The 16,879-nt window shown below is 39.1% G+C and overlaps 2 long non-coding RNA genes across 24 annotated transcripts in view; one reads left to right on the forward strand and one right to left on the reverse strand.

Moving 5' to 3' along the window:
• The first annotated feature begins 541 nt into the window (after positions 1-541).
• On the forward strand, positions 542-10,499 carry LOC149129144 (uncharacterized). 2 transcript variants are annotated; one of them, XR_016240360.1, is made up of 2 exons: positions 542-683; positions 6,509-10,499. It is a non-coding gene; the product is annotated as an uncharacterized LOC149129144 (long non-coding RNA). The 2 variants fall into 2 exon arrangements; XR_016240359.1 differs by lacking the exon at positions 542-683 and adding an exon at positions 1,673-3,277.
• LOC149129145 (uncharacterized) overlaps positions 7,168-16,879 on the reverse strand; it is a 30,207-nt gene continuing 20,495 nt past the window's right edge. For 16 of the 22 annotated variants that reach the window (XR_016240338.1, XR_016240350.1, XR_016240346.1 and 13 more), the window contains 2 exons: positions 16,337-16,504; positions 11,142-13,992 (listed from right to left, as the gene is read on the reverse strand). This is a non-coding gene — a long non-coding RNA (uncharacterized LOC149129145). Of the gene's footprint in view, positions 7,514-9,465; positions 9,560-10,013; positions 10,441-11,013; positions 13,993-16,336; positions 16,505-16,879 lie in introns of those variants that run through there. The other 6 variants (XR_016240357.1, XR_016240356.1, XR_016240344.1 and 3 more) reach the window with 6 other exon arrangements.

A 16,879-nucleotide genomic window follows, 5' to 3' on the forward strand; every position in this document is an offset into this window, starting at 1 on the left:
ATAATATATGACAAAGATGGTGGGATAGGCTGGAAGTATAAGGTAAGTGATGACGTATGAACGGTCAAGGGGCCTTGCAAGTAAGACAGACATGTGAGCAGAAGGACAACTAGTGCGTATGACTTTTGCTTTCGGGCTTTCGCTTGGGACAGACATGGTGACCCCGCAAGAGTTCAGGGAAATTGGCGTTAGGTTCTGGCCAGAGGTTAGGTCGGTGTATCCTAAGTGGACAGTATAAATGTTGCGAGAGGACCCATGTGACAGATGAACCAAGCTTTTTAGCCCATTTCACACACCTGCTTATACCCACTGATCCACTGACTTGTACGAGTTAAGGCAGCTGGTGTATATATATATATATACAAACATATATGCTGTGTGTAGCATCGTGTGAAAGAGGGAGGCTAGTATATATTATATAAAAAAAACTTTAAGGCGCTGCTCCAGCATGGCCGCAGTCTAATGAATGAAACAAGTAAAAGAAAGAAAGGAACATGAGAAAAAAAACCCCATACATTTCGTACGTATACCTGCGGCTAAAGACACGCAGCTAGCTTTACTGATTGAGTGTGACAAGGGACGGATTGATGTCTAGCAAGATATATTTAAACGAAGTCTATGAAAAGCATTCGACAATCCAGAATCGACCCACCCTCTCTGATCGAAGTAACCAAGTCTCGAAGGTAAATTCTTCCATTTATTGTGAGATGATGGGGGGTGGATTGGTTCGCAAAAGTTTTGCTTCGTCTCGACGTTTCCATGGAACCTTTGATTTCTTTGTAGGATGCCAAGAAGATTCCGTCCAGATTCTCTGTTGTCGGCTGAATTCCTGATTGTTGTTTCTAAGTTATTTGGGGATGTAAGAGAGGTGGAGTTGCCTCCCCTTGTCCGTCTCTGGTTTGTGTTCGATAAGCCTGGGTTCATTTCTGTGTATGTTTTTGGTTTATTTTCCTTCAGCAAGGGCTTATCCGATGCCTATTCTACGATGAACTGTGTTTCGTAGTTAATAAACAAATTGCTTTGTCTTTGCCAGCCTTGTAGCGTGTTTGTTTCTTCAGCTTCACAAGTTGTTTGCCACAGTTTAAAGACACTTTCCAAGCGTTGACCATCTCAATGTTTCTTTAATTCGTTGTAGATTTCCTCATCTATGTTCTTCAATTTTTCTTCATTGCTCAGCGCTCTAAGCTTAAGCAATTCTATTTCTGTCTTCATGTTTTCCAAGTGTTAGTTTCTCCCATAATTGTCTTTGTTGGTCCTGTTCGTTTGGAATACGTTTAATTTGGAGTTTATGAGTCAGAATTTAACCAGTGTTCATAAATTTCTGCCTTGTGCTTGTTTTTGATCATGTTCCAGAAAGTAACCTTTCTGGCTTTAAGTTTTTCATTCTATATGTGTATAATGCGGTTTTTAATTGATAGTGGAGGGGGATGGGCTTCTATCTTGTGTATCATCTGTAGGTGGATTTTCATTTAAGCAATTATAATGTGGTAAAGAATGAAGAGTGGTGCATAATTTGGACAAATGTTGATTGAGCTGTTGCAGGGATTGTTCTTTCTCTTCTTTTCCTCTTGTGTGGAGCGAGTGAGTTCATCAGTGTTGCTAATCAAAAGTCTCAAATTCGTGTTCATCTCTCTCAGTTCCTTAAGAGTCTCTTCATTCCTTAAGAGTCTCTTCGTCTCAAGAAGATTAAGTTTGTCCAAAGACACCTGGAAAAGGTTTAGTTTTTGAAAGCATTATATTTCGGTTGCCTAGTTCCATGAGACTTACCTTGTCTGTTGGAATACATTTTTAGATTACTGGCGTGTACAATACATGCTCACACATGTATGTATATATATATATATATATATATGTATATATATATATAGTTAAGTGGTAGGTTTGCCTCAATCCTTCAGGGGTAGTCTGAAGCATCCAAGCAACCAGGGGATGTTTAAATCCGGAGGCACTCCTGGGGATCACCTGTATGGGTACCGTCATGGGAAGAGGGCGTCCAGAGGCAGGTAATATGTTGCTTAAACCGTAGTTTATGCATTTACTTGGAGGACAATCAGTAAGTTGTCATAATAGTGTTTGGAGTGTGGATATGTGTATACATATGAGTACGTACATGCACATATGTTTGTGTGTGTATGCCCATATACATGTTTGTGTGAGTGTGTATGTATGTAGACATTATGAACACAGGAGGTGTTTCTTTTTTTTATAAATCTCCTTTTACAAAACCACTACATTATAGGGATGTCAAAAAACCGACACCGGCCCCTAAGTGATGGCCTTGAAAAATTCTGTTTTAGTCGAATGAATCGAATCCAGCACTTATTTTGGTCTGCTTTGCTGAACTGCTAGGTTATAGGAGCATAAACACCAACACCAGTTATCAAGCAGTGATGGGAGACAGACACACAGACATGAGGAGACACACACACACATATATATTCGATGGGCTTCTTTCAGTTTCCATCCACCAAAACCACTCACAAGGCTTTGGTCGGCTTGAGACTATAGCAGAAGACACTTGCTCAAGGTGGCACGCAGTGAGACTGAACCCAGAACCATGTGGTTGGGAAGCAAGCCTCTTACTACACATAATATATGACAAAGATGGTGGGATAGGCTGGAAGTATAAGGTAAGTGATGACGTATGAACGGTCAAGGGGCCTTGCAAGTAAGACAGACATGTGAGCAGAAGGACAACTAGTGCGTATGACTTTTGCTTTCGGGCTTTCGCTTGGGACAGACATGGTGACCCCGCAAGAGTTCAGGGAAATTGGCGTTAGGTTCTGGCCAGAGGTTAGGTCGGTGTATCCTAAGTGGACAGTATAAATGTTGCGAGAGGACCCATGTGACAGATGAACCAAGCTTTTTAGCCCATTTCACACACCTGCTTATACCCACTGATCCACTGACTTGTACGAGTTAAGGCAGCTGGTGTATATATATATATATATATATACAAACATATATGCTGTGTGTAGCATCGTGTGAAAGAGGGAGGCTAGTATATATTATATAAAAAAAGCTTTAAGGCGCTGCTCCAGCATGGCCGCAGTCTAATGAATGAAACAAGTAAAAGAAAGAAAGGAACATGAGAAAAAAAAACCCATACATTTCGTACGTATACCTGCGGCTAAAGACACGCAGCTAGCTTTACTGATTGAGTGTGACAAGGGACGGATTGATGTCTAGCAAGATATATTTAAACGAAGTCTAAGAAAAGCATTCGACAATCCAGAATCGACCCACCCTCTCTGATCGAAGTAACCAAGTCTCGAAGGTAAATTCTTCCATTTATTGTGAGATGATGCGGGGTGGATTGGTTCGCAAAAGTTTTGCTTCGTCTCGACGTTTCCATGGAACCTTTGATTTCTTTGTAGGATGCCAAGAAGATTCCGTCCAGATTCTCTGTTGTCGGCTGAATTCCTGATTGTTGTTTCTAAGTTATTTGGGGATGTAAGAGAGGTGTAATTGTATCCCCTAGACCGTCTCTGGTTTGTGTTCGATCAGCTTGGGTTCATTTCTGTGTATGTTTTTGCTTTATTTTCCTTCAGCAAGAGCTTATCCGATGCCTATTCTACGATGAACTGTGTTTCGTAGTTAATAAACAAATTGCTTTGTCTTTGCCAGCCTTGTAGCGTGTTTGTTTCTTCAGCTTCACAAGTTGTTTGCCACAGTTTAAAGACACTTTCCAAGCGTTGACCATCTCAATGTTTCTTTAATTCGTTGTAGATTTCCTCATCTATGTTCTTCAATTTTTCTTCATTGCTCAGCGCTCTAAGCTTAAGCAATTCTATTTCTGTCTTCATGTTTTCCAAGTGTTAGTTTCTCCCATAATTGTCTTTGTTGGTCCTGTTCGTTTGGAATACGTTTAATTTGGAGTTTATGAGTCAGAATTTAACCAGTGTTCATAAATTTCTGCCTTGTGCTTGTTTTTGATCATGTTCCAGAAAGTAACCTTTCTGGCTTTAAGTTTTTCATTCTATATGTGTATAATGCGGTTTTTAATTGATAGTGGAGGGGGATGGGCTTCTATCTTGTGTATCATCTGTAGGTGGATTTTCATTTAAGCAATTATAATGTGGTAAAGAATGAAGAGTGGTGCATAATTTGGACAAATGTTGATTGAGCTGTTGCAGGGATTGTTCTTTCTCTTCTTTTCCTCTTGTGTGGAGCGAGTGAGTTCATCAGTGTTGCTAATCAAAAGTCTCAAATTCGTGTTCATCTCTCTCAGTTCCTTAAGAGTCTCTTCATTCCTTAAGAGTCTCTTCGTCTCAAGAAGATTAAGTTTGTCCAAAGACACCTGGAAAAGGTTTAGTTTTTGAAAGCATTATATTTCGGTTGCCTAGTTCCATGAGACTTACCTTGTCTGTTGGAATACATTTTTAGATTACTGGCGTGTACAATACATGCTCACACATGTATGTATACATATATATATATATATATATATGTATATATATATATAGTTAAGTGGTAGGTTTGCCTCAATCCTTCAGGGGTAGTCTGAAGCATCCAAGCAACCAGGAGATGTTTAAATCTGGAGGCACTCCTGGGGATCACCTGTATGGGTACCGTCATGGGAAGAGGGCGTCCAGAGGCAGGTAATATGTTGCTTAAACCGTAGTTTATGCATTTACTTGGAGGACAATCAGTAAGTTGTCATAATAGTGATTGGAGTGTGGATATGTGTATACATATGAGTACGTACATGCACATATATGTTTGTGTGTGTATGCCCATATACATGTTTGTGTGAGTGTGTATGTATGTAGACATTATGAACACAGGAGGTGTTTCTTTCTTTTTTTTATAAATCTCCTTTTACAAAACCACTACATTATAGGGATGTCAAAAAACCGACACCGGCCCCTAAGTGATGGCCTTGAAAAATTCTGTTTTAGTCGAATGAATCGAATCCAGCACTTATTTTGGTCTGCTTTGCTGAACTGCTAGGTTATAGGAGCATAAACACCAACACCAGTTATCAAGCAGTGATGGGAGACAGACACACAGACATGAGGAGACACACACACACATATATATTCGATGGGCTTCTTTCAGTTTCCATCCACCAAAACCACTCACAAGGCTTTGGTCGGCTTGAGACTATAGCAGAAGACACTTGCTCAAGGTGGCACGCAGTGAGACTGAACCCAGAACCATGTGGTTGGGAAGCAAGCCTCTTACTACACATAATATATGACAAAGATGGTGGGATAGGCTGGAAGTATAAGGTAAGTGATGACGTATGAACGGTCAAGGGGCCTTGCAAGTAAGACAGACATGTGAGCAGAAGGACAACTAGTGCGTATGACTTTTGCTTTCGGGCTTTCGCTTGGGACAGACATGGTGACCCCGCAAGAGTTCAGGGAAATTGGCGTTAGGTTCTGGCCAGAGGTTAGGTCGGTGTATCCTAAGTGGACAGTATAAATGTTGCGAGAGGACCCATGTGACAGATGAACCAAGCTTTTTAGCCCATTTTACACACCTGCTGTAAAGCGGTTGGCATTTGGAAGGGCATCCAGCTGTAGAAACCTTGCCAAATCAATTTGAGCGTGGTGCAGCCTCTTAGCTTGCCAGTCCTCAGTCAAACCGTCCATGGGAAGCAGAATTAAATGATGATGCTTTATTCACAATTTTATAGACTTCTCTCTCACGCTTCCCCTCTTTTTCTCTCTTGTTCTTCACTTTTCCCTTCAACCAATCACATGAAGAAGGCATTACAGTCAGACGAAATAACTAAGGAATAAGACTGAGTTAAAAAGAATTCCACGTTTCACTCGCAGCCTCCCTGACTTCAGCCAATCACATGACAGCCTCACGAATGAGCTGAGTAACGGAGGAAGAAGCAGAATTATTATAAGATTGAATTTTCGTTACCAACCCGGCTGAAACTGGCTCTGGCTCCAACTACAAATGTTGTGTTGTTTTTAGAAGTTCTCAATTAAAATCTCCCACCATACCTTAGTCACGTTCTGTTCCTAAAACTGGCTGAATGATAACTGAGTTATTCAACACAGAGCATCTCGAAATAAATGCACCACTGGGAATGATGTATATTGGCTAATACTGGGTTGGGTACACAAGAAAGTTTTAATATAGAGTTGCACATATTAGTGGATGATCAGTTTGTAATTCTGGATCATTTCCTTGTATCCAGAATAATGTGGCTCCTGGCCTTGCCCGGTTCCATGGTGGTAATGTAAAAAGCATCCTGAACACTATTTATTTATTTACTTATATATTTATTCATTTATTAATTTATATATATATATTTCTTATTTATTTATATTTTTATTTATTTATATATATATATATATTTATATGGTGTGGCTCCTGGCCTTGCCCAGTTGCTCCCAAGATGTCCAGCCGATGCCAGCAGACAAAATGGATGGTAAATGAGGATAGAATTTATCTGTTTTGTGTTGTTTTTTTTGTCTTTTTCGGGATTTGTGGTTTTATTGTCTAATCTTTTTTTCTTTTTTGTTTTTTTTCTTTGTCTTTGCAGCTTTTCCACATAGATGTCGGTATATATAACATTATACATTACATAAATGTGTATGTGCGTGTGTGTGTACAACATGTCCATATACGCATGCATATATACACAGACTGAGAGAAGAAGAAGAGGAGAAGGGGAGTTAGCTGCCTGCTTATATTTGTACTGATGATGTTATTGAAATTACAATTATTATTATTCTTATTAATCTCCCTTCCAACATTCTTGCCTCCTGTTTTCATTTCTTCCTTATTCCTCCTCTTCCTCCCCATCATACCACAACCTCTGACCCCTTGCTGCTTCTCCTTAACCATTTATAGACACGCTCGTGCACATAGACGTCATCTGCCAAATTTCTTTTCTGCTGTGGTGGCGGCAGTGCTGGTGTTGTCCTTTTCTCTCACTATCAGCTTGGTGTAATAATATTTTTCCTTCATAAATGGTAGCTGACCGCACCATACAGTAAGGTTTTAGCAAAGTTGTATTGGAATAATGGGGCTGGGGAGCGGGACATCTTTAAAAATGTGTGTGTGCATGCGTCTTTCTGTAAAAATATATACAAGTTGGGGGGGCCAAAGGTCATGTGCCAAGATTAAGACTCTAATATCTCTATTGCACATTTCAAAAACAACCCATTTATATTTAATTAGAAAGCAAAACAAATTAGCAAATGTCTGTAGCTTTTATTCTTCGTTGCATTGTTGTGTGAGGAATATCAACTCCCTGTGACAATGTGTGCACGAATTTCTTTGGACTTTTTTTCTTTTTAAAGCCTCTTTCTGACAGAGACATCTCGGTGGTGAGGGGTCCACTTTGCTATGTGTTGGGCACACCGTATTGCATGAACTTCTCGAACAAATTGACCGGCCGTTGTATGCGATGTTGCTTTTTCTCACGATGCTTTTGGTTGGAGATGTCCACAACTGTTCTGTTCTGTTTTGTTGCACCATCGCAACCAGACTGAAAAACAAGTCCAATGTGCTCCGGAATTGTCAAAGACGTGTTTCAGTTTTTCTAAAATGGAGTGAAATAAAATAATAATAATAATGATTTCTTGTTACTCTTATCAAACTCATTGGGCCCCAGGTTAAGCTAAACTCTCCTTATTCTCCCCACCAAAGTGAGGGAGTTTGTGTGTGCTCAATGTTTTCCTATTAGATAGTCTGGTAGGTCTGTTGTCCCTTCATTTAGTTCCTTAGCCATCATAACTGCCCCCGTTTCTCTCTCTCTCTCTGCCTCTTCAGTATGTATGTGTTGGGGGAGTCTGTAATGTCGTCATGGTTACTGGTTTTTTTTTTTCGTTTGTTTTTTCACCACCACAGCTTTACTATTAACAATATTTCAGTCGCATTTTTAAATCTGATAATTTCAGGGCAGGAAACTCATGATTGTCACCTCATCCCTCCCTCCCTCCTTATTTCTAATATCTTTCTAAATTCTGTTGCTACAACTACTTTGACGACGACGACCACCACCCACAAGTACTGCTACTACTACTACTACTGTCATGTCTCTGAATCGGCAGAGCGTCAGACAAAAGGTGCTTTATGGGTAGGTAAGTCTGTTTCCCTTGCTAGCTTTGAATCTGTCAAAATACAGGATGGGCCCAAAGTCACACACTGAGACCCCCCTCTCCCCCATATTTCAAAAACAGCACTTTATGGTTAATTACAACACAAAACTAATTAGGAAATGTCAACATCCTGATTACAAGGGTTCGAAACATTCACCATTTGCAGATTTTTTTATTGTTTGTTGTACAAGGAACAGAATTTCCTGCAGAGATCTTTGCACAGGTAGGGGAGGGGGCAACCATTGGTATTTGTCCTGCACACTGCATGTTGCATGGACTCTTTGCACTAATCAGGCACAGGCTGTGTGGTAAAGAAGCTTGCTTTCCAACCACATGGTTCCTGGTTCAGTCCCACTGTGTGGCACTTTAAATAAGTGTCCACTAAGCCTCGGGCCAACCAAAGCCTTGCGAGTGGATTTGGTTGACAGAAACTGAAAGAAGCCCGTCGTGTGTATATATATATATATATATGTGTGTATGTACATGTGAGTGTATCTGTCTGTCCCTGCCACCATTGTTTGATAGCCGATGGTGTGTTTACGTCCCCCGTAACTTAGCAGTTTGGCAAAAGAGATAGAATAAGTACTAGGCTTAGAAAAAATAATTCCTAGAGTCAATTTGTTCGACTGAGAGGCAGTGCTCCAGCATGGCTGCAGTCATGCGACTGAAACAAATAAAACAATAATCGACCAACAGTGTTTCAATGTTACACAAAATAATAATGATGATTAATAGTAGTATAAGATGTTATATTTTCGTGTGTGACTTTTGGCCCACCCTGTACCCAGAAATATGACCACCACCACAAAAAATAATATTTTTTTTTGCTATTGAAGTATCGAACGGGGTAGACAACTCTAGATATGTTTTGCTCTTATTTGACCTTCGTGAATTACAGCTTGTTTTTGCCAGATGGTAAGATGCATCTGTATACACACACACACATGTACATACATGCTGCTGCATACAGATAGAGAGATTTGAGTGCACACGGAATTACATTATGTGTGCATGGTGCGAGGTATATAAATTCTGTGCACACATACTTCATTGCACATGTATATCTCTAGTCTTTAAACATATTTAAAGCTGTGGTCATGCTGGGGCACCACCGTTGCCTGTGCTACACTATTATTTGGAACCTCCTCTGATAGGTGGCATTTGGTCAATGAGAGAGTCTGATCACTGCTGCTCTCACCTGCCGTGAAGTAGTCTCATCTGGAACCCTTGGCAGGAAGAGACCCCGTTTTGTGTGTATATATATAAATCTTGTGTGATCTTAGTTATTGTCTGGTTGCTTGAGGAGGTCAATAACACTGAAACCTATCCAAGGTTGTCCCCCCACTATTGCAATTTATTTTAATTTCTAAACCTTTTTTCTCATTTAATTTACCTTTGTTGGGTTCTTTCTCTTCAAATGAACCTTCATACTTAATTACTTCTTTTCTCGTTATGGATGTAACTTTTAATTGAAATCTCTTGTTTCTCTGTAATAAAAGTCAGTGGTAGTTTTAACTCTGGGGCAGTGTTCCAACCATGGCCATCTCGTCTTAGAGGGGAATATCTAGCATTTTAATGTATTGTTTTTTTTTTTCATTCTTTATTCAAAGCAACTAGAACGGAAGGGTTGATTGGTCACTATATCTAGCGAGGGAGAGGTTAGTAGTTGTGGTGGGAGTAGTGTGAAGCACAGCAGAAGCTGTTGTAACAGCAGTTTGGGTTAGTGGATGTCTAAGTGCACCTTAGTAAGTGGTTGATGGAAGGTGACAGCAGAAGCAACTAGTGGTCAAGGGTCCTTTTTCTTCTTCCTCCCATCCACTCCATGCCAATCACTCCCCCCTTCTATCATGTATACATACCTCTTCCTTCTACCTTCATCATTTCAATTTCAACTCTATTTTGAGAGGAAAAAAAAAAAAAAGTATTGACCCTCCCACTGACAGTGTTTGTCTTTTTTATTTGACTGGTGGGTCCACCTGCTGTGTGGTCCTGATCCCTTTCGTCTTTGGACAAAAGGATTCTAGCTGTAGTGAATTATTTTGACTGTGGCCATGTTGGAGCAAATCAACCCTGGGACTTCTGAAGCCTAGTACTTATTATTCTATTGGTCTCTTGTTAAACTGCTAAGTTATGGGGGACGTAAACACACCAACATTGGTTGTCAAGCGATGGGAAAGTGTCTTCTACTTATAGCCTCAGGCCAATCAAGGCCTGGAGGAAGCCTGTCGTATCTATGTGTATGTTTGTCTCTCCACCATCGCTTGGCAACCAATGTTGGTATGTTTAGCAAAAAGAGACGGTACTAGACTTACAAAGTGTATGTCCTGGGGTCGAATTGGTTTGACTGAGCATGGCTGCAGTCAATTGACTGAAAACAAATAAAAGAATGTCTACATAGTCTTTTTCGAATAAAAAAAATCATTTAAAGATGTTTTTTGTTGAATAAATAAAATAAAAACCACAAAAATTATGCAAAGAAGAAGAATCGACTGCAACAGGAAGAAGAAAACAAGTCTTAATCCAGAAAATCCCATCGTGGGACGCGCGGAAGGTAATAATGTCAAATCGATAATGTTTATAGTATAACCAATAGGTGAGGAGTAGCGAAAAACAAAAAAAACGACGCCATTATAAGGCCCCCCCCCCCCTTAAAAATTTTTCCGTGTTTTGACACTTTAGCGACATCAAATCTCGAAAATTTTCTGGAGAAAATCTGGGGAATCGATGTCGCTAAAGTGTCAAAACCCGGAAAAATTTTTAAGGGCGGGGGGCCTTATAATGGCGTCGTTTTTTTTTGTTTTTTAAACATACTCCTCCCGTATTTTTCGATTTTCTGGTTATCGGAAAGACACCGGGTTTCCTACACATTTTTTATTATTTTTATTTTTATTTCCAGGTAATTAAATAATATTTTTAATTACGATAATTAAATAAATATTACATTTTGGAAATGCTTCGCTTAGGGAACAATTGGATCTCGTCGCGTTGGTTTCAAGGGAGGTAACTCTCTGCAATATCCATTCTGTTTGGTGGTCAAGAGATAAATAAAATAAAACTATATCTACGTTGTGATTTCGAATCCTGGCTTTGTCAGCTTTATTTTTCAAGTTTCTACAACATTTAAGTATGATAATTTAGTGTCTACAATGTCTAGTAATGTATGTGTATATATTATGAATCAAGTAGTAATGTGTGTATATTATGAACCTAGTGATCTATGTATGTGTATATATTATGAATCGAGTAATGTATGTGTATATATTATGAATAGCGTAATATATGTGTATATATTATGAATCGAGTAATGTGTGTGTGTATATATTATGAATCGAGTAATGTGTGTGCTTGTGTGTGTATATTATGAACCTAGTGATCTATGTGTGTGTATATATTATGAATCTAGTAAGGTGTGTGTACATATTATGAATCGAGTAACGTGTGTGCATATATTATGAATCGAGTTATGTATGTATATATTATGAATCTAGTAATGTATATATTATGAATCTAGTAATGTATGTGTATATATTATGAATTGAGTAATGTATGTGCTTGTGTGTATATATTATGAATCTAGTAATGTGTGTGTGTGTGTGTGTGTAAATATTATGAATCGAGTAATGTATATGCTTGTGTGTATATATTATAAATCTAGTAGTGAGAGTGTGTGTGTATATATTATGAATCTAGTAGTGTATGTATATTATGAATCTAGTAAGGTGTGTGTGTATTATGAATGGAGTAATGTGTGTGTGTATATATTATGAATCGAGTAATGTATGTATGTGTATATATTATGAATCGAGTAATGTATGTACTTGTGTGTATATATTATGAATCGAGTAATGTATATATTATGAATCTAGTAGTGTGTGTGTGTATATATTATGAATCTAGTAAGGTGTGTGTGTATTATGAATGGAGTAATGTGTGTGTGTATATATTATGAATCGAGTAATGTATGTACTTGTGTGTATATATTATGAATCTAGTAATGTGTGTGTGTGTGTGTATATATATTATGAATCGAGTAATGTATGTATGTGTATATATTATGAATCTAGTAATGTATGTGCTTGTGTGTATATATTATGAATCTAGTAATGTATGTGCTTGTGTGTATATATTATGAATCTAGTAATGTATGTGTATATATTTGTCAGCTTTATTTTTCAAGGTCAATAAAACAGTATGAAGCGAAAGTGACATATCGATTACAATTCAATCAACAGAAAATTAGCATGCAAGTGGCTCAGTACTCCGCAGACACGTCTTCTTCACGTAATTTACAAAGAAATACAATGTGACAAGGCCGGTCCCTTTGAATTACAGGTGTAAGTGATTTTTGCCAGGTAAGTGGACTGGGGCACGGTGAAATTAATGTTTAAGTGGCTGTGCATTCCACAGACGTGTTCCCTGTGAACGGTTTTCGTCGAACGAATCAAACTTAATAAATTATCGAAAAGAAAATAAAATGTCTGGTCCTGGGGTTGTAAACAAGTGATGGCGGATACAAATACTGACTGAAACCGGTCAAAGAAATAAGACAGAGAAAGAAATAAAGACCGTAAGGAGTGGATTTGGTAGGCGGAAACTGAAAGAAGCCCGTTGTATATATGTATGTGTGTGTATATGTTTGTGTGTCTGTTTGTCCCCACCTCCCAACATCGCTTGACAACCGATGCTGGTGTGTTTACGTCAACGTAAATTAGCGGTTTCGGCAAAAGAGACCGATAGAATAAGTACCAGGCTTACAAAGAGTAAGTCCTGCGGTCGATTTGACCGACTATAAAGGCGGTGCTCCAGCTTGGACGCAGTCAAAAGGACTGAAACAAGGAAAAGAGTAATTTTAACGAGTTCCTACCGCCATTGCTATGACAAACCAACAACAAACACCAGCGCCATCTATCTGTAACGTCTCTATTTTACTCTGGCTTCTCCGAGTTACTTCCCTTTGTTTCTCTGCGATCAGAATCTTTATTTCGCTGGACGAATGTGTTTTAGCTTCTAAGATCCTTCTGGGACCGATTATTAATTAAAAGACGAACATTGAGGGGTCAATGTAATTAACTACCCCCGCCCATGCGTATAATTGAAAGGATTACGAACATTATTATTATTTTTAAAGGCAGAATCGTTAGCACGCCGGAGAAAGTGCTTAACGGTGTTCAGTCCGTCTTTACGTTCTGAGTTCAAATTCCGCCGATGTCGACTGTTCCTTTCAACCTATAAGGGTTAGGGTAATTAAAACGCTAGGGGGTCAACATAATCGACTAGTCCCCTCCCTCAAAATATGTAGGTGTGTTTGTGTGTCTGTGTTTGTCCCCCCACCATCGCTTGACAATCGATGCTGGTGTGTTTACGTCCCCGTAACTTAGTGGTTTCGGCAAAAGAGAATAAGTATTAGGCTTACAAAGAATAAGTCCTGGGGTCGGTTTACTCGACTATAAAGGCGGTGCTCCAGCATGGCCGCAGTCAAATGAGTGAAACAAGCAAAGGGAGCTGGCTGAGTCGTTAGCACGTGTGGGCGAAATGTTTGGCAGCCGTTCGTTTGTCTTTATGTTTCGAGTTCAATTTCCAGAGGCCTCTCGTTCTTTCGGGGGTCTATAAAATAGGTGCCAGTTGACCACTGGAGTCCATGTAACCAACTAGTCCAACATTTTAGGCGTTCTACCCCCACAAGCCACATTCCTAGCGCTCCCCACCCCCATCTAACCATTACAAACATGCATACAATTCGTATAAATTAATTAAAGAAACTGTCCCTGTCAGATGACCGCACAGACCTATTATGGGGCCAACTGACCCCATAATGGTTTCTGTCAAATGATGTAAGATTAAAAGAAAAAATTCCTGAGGTTGATTCATTTGGTTGTAGAATTCTTCAAGGTGGTACTCCAGCATGGCCACGGGCTCGTGCCTAAAACAAGTGAAAGATAAAAGAAATATAGATTTCTAAGTGTCCGGAGATGCCTGTTCGTGGAATTGCAGTCTTACTTTCGGCTAATTACTCTTAATTGATTTAATTAAAATATATGTTCAGTAATTTCCTTAATTAAGATTTAAACAAACATTAAATAATTTAATGAGTAACAATATTATTATTATAGGTTGTGTGTGAGTAAAAGATGGGATGGTCACAACTGGAACGTCTGACTGGATCAGGAGTGACCTGGGGCTAAAGAACGACTACAGCCACTAATACTAACTGCTACGCTGTACATTAGATAATGTAGTTCTAGATACACTATGCCTGAATATAAGGTGGGGTGGTCACGACTGGAACATGTTTAATCGTAGGTCTGCCTGGATCAGGACTGACCTGGGGTGAAATAACAATAATTAATTAAAGAATACAATTAATTAATGAAATGAATCTTTCTGTTTCATCACTGTGTACTTTAAATTAATTAAAATGTTTCCGTTAATTATAATTACAGTAATCTTCACCATTTGGCCTCAGTTCAGTGACCTGGCAACATTTCTAGCACCCTGGACAAAATGCTTGGCTGCAGCCATGCTGGAGCACCACATTCAAAGGTTGAACCATTCAAGTCAAACCTGGCAGTGTTTTATTTTTAAAGTTCAGTTCTTATTCTATCAGTTTTCTTCTGCCAAACCACTAAGTGATGGGGCCATAAACACACCAACACCGGCTGTGAAGTGGTGGCGGAGGACAAACACAGATGCAAAGAGAATCTGGAACTCGACTGAGGAAAGAAAACTCCGAATGACCCATCCTTGATTTCTTTGTATCATCTCTCTGGATGTTTTGCGTTCTTGTCCCTTTTTTGTATTTTACATATATATATATAATAATACAAAGGATATATATGCATGTATACACACATATATGTACATACTCACATTTACATGTGTATAGAGATGCATATCAGGGTACAGGACGTTAGAACAATGAACTACAGACAACGGAACGAACACATAAGAAAACAGAAAGCCATTTGGAATTATTCCTTCGTCAGCTGCCTCTATTCTAACTAGACGTTTCGAAGATATGGAGCCTGGTGTAGCCATCTGGTTTCACCAGTCCTCAGTCAAATCGTCCAACCCATGCTAGCATGGAAAGCGGACGTTAAACGACGATGATGGTGATTCACAAAAAGTATGGGGGTTTAGTTTACAGGTGATTTAAATGATTAGGTACACTAGATAAGTACTGTAACGGATTACTAGGGCTCCAGGGGTTATAGCCGGGACGGTATTTATGGACTCATTGCAGATTTCCAATGCATCGGATACATAACTTTTAAACCGGACACTAAACATTAAGGCATGGCAAACATTTCAAGACATATACAATATTATTATTACAGGAAGAAATTCAAAATCTATATAAGATACAAATAAGGAAATAATTTTATTCTCAAATGCAGGATAAACGCTCGGGAATAGAGAAAGACTTTGACGTTTCGAGCCTACGCTCTTCAACTAAAATAAAATATATATATATATATATATATATATATATATATATATACACACATACAAACTCCACAGGCTTTTTTCAGTGTCCGTCAACCAAATCCACTCACCAGGCTTTGGTTGGCCGAGGGCTATAGTAGAAGACACTTGCCCAAGGTGGCATGCAGTGGGACTGAACCCAGGACCATGTGGTTGGTCAGCAGGCTACGTACTACACAGCCACTCCTGCACCTATACATATGTATGTAGTTTATAGATTAGAGACAGGTAGTCTCAACATAGAATACACTTCATAGTGTTCAAGAGATTTCAACTTGAGCAGGAAGAGGAGTAAATGTAAGGAGAAGCAAGTTAGACATGTTGGTATACAAAAAATATACACATGTATGCAGATAAAAAGGTCCGACTTACACAGAATATAAATGGTATCAGGAATTAAAGGGGTTGACTAAGAGCTTTGAGAATCCAGCAGTTGTTTGTGGAGGAGGGGCTTGGTGGTCCAAAATAATGATTGTAACTTGATTCCATCATTGGGTAACACCAGCCTCTGTCTTCAGGCAAGAATTTTACATTTGGGGTGTTGACAGAATGCACTGTGCTTTTTTATTAACCACAAGGGGCCACAAAGAGGGGACAAACAAAGTATGTGGGGACATCTAACATATGAAAAATGAATTTATACAAATGAGGATGAGACGTCCACCCTGGCCCCACTGCAGGGTGGTTATGTCTTTACAATTAATTTCATCGTTTATTGTCTATTTACAATTATATCCATTTTTTTTTCAAACAATTTTTTTCTCAATAAATTTTTGACTTACCATTTGATTGTCATGTTGTATTTCATCGTATTCTGGGGGGACGAGGTTCATTTTTCCCCTCTGGCCCCAATGGGGTTTACTTCCAATGGAAACGATTCTTCATCTGATGATGATGATGACGACTGAGGAGACAACCCATCAAGGAGTGGGGCGACTCCTTTACTGAAACTGAAAAGAAAAATGAGAAGCAAAAAAAAAAAAAAACCCAAAAAAGTACTTTTTACAAATAAATAAAAGTGACAGGTGGTGGTGGGAATAAGGGACAGCAGGGGAGACCCTAATATGTCTCCCTTCCCCTGTCTGGAAAAATTTGCCAGAAGAGAAATTCATCATAAGACAATTCATTGTGACCATATTATCTTTTATTTGTTTTGGTTCATTAGACTGTGGCCCTGCTGGAGCAGCGCCTTTAGTTGAACGAAGCGACCCCAGGACTTATTCTTTGTAAGCCTAGTACTTGTTCTATCAGTCTCTTTTGCCGAAACGCTAAGTTACGGGGATGCAAACACACCAGCATCGGTTGTCAAGCGATGGTGGAGGGAC

Source organism: Octopus bimaculoides, unplaced genomic scaffold (assembly GCF_046866305.1).
Source record: "Octopus bimaculoides isolate indiv1 unplaced genomic scaffold, ASM4686630v1 contig135, whole genome shotgun sequence".
NCBI classification, from domain to species: domain Eukaryota; kingdom Metazoa; phylum Mollusca; class Cephalopoda; order Octopoda; family Octopodidae; genus Octopus; species Octopus bimaculoides.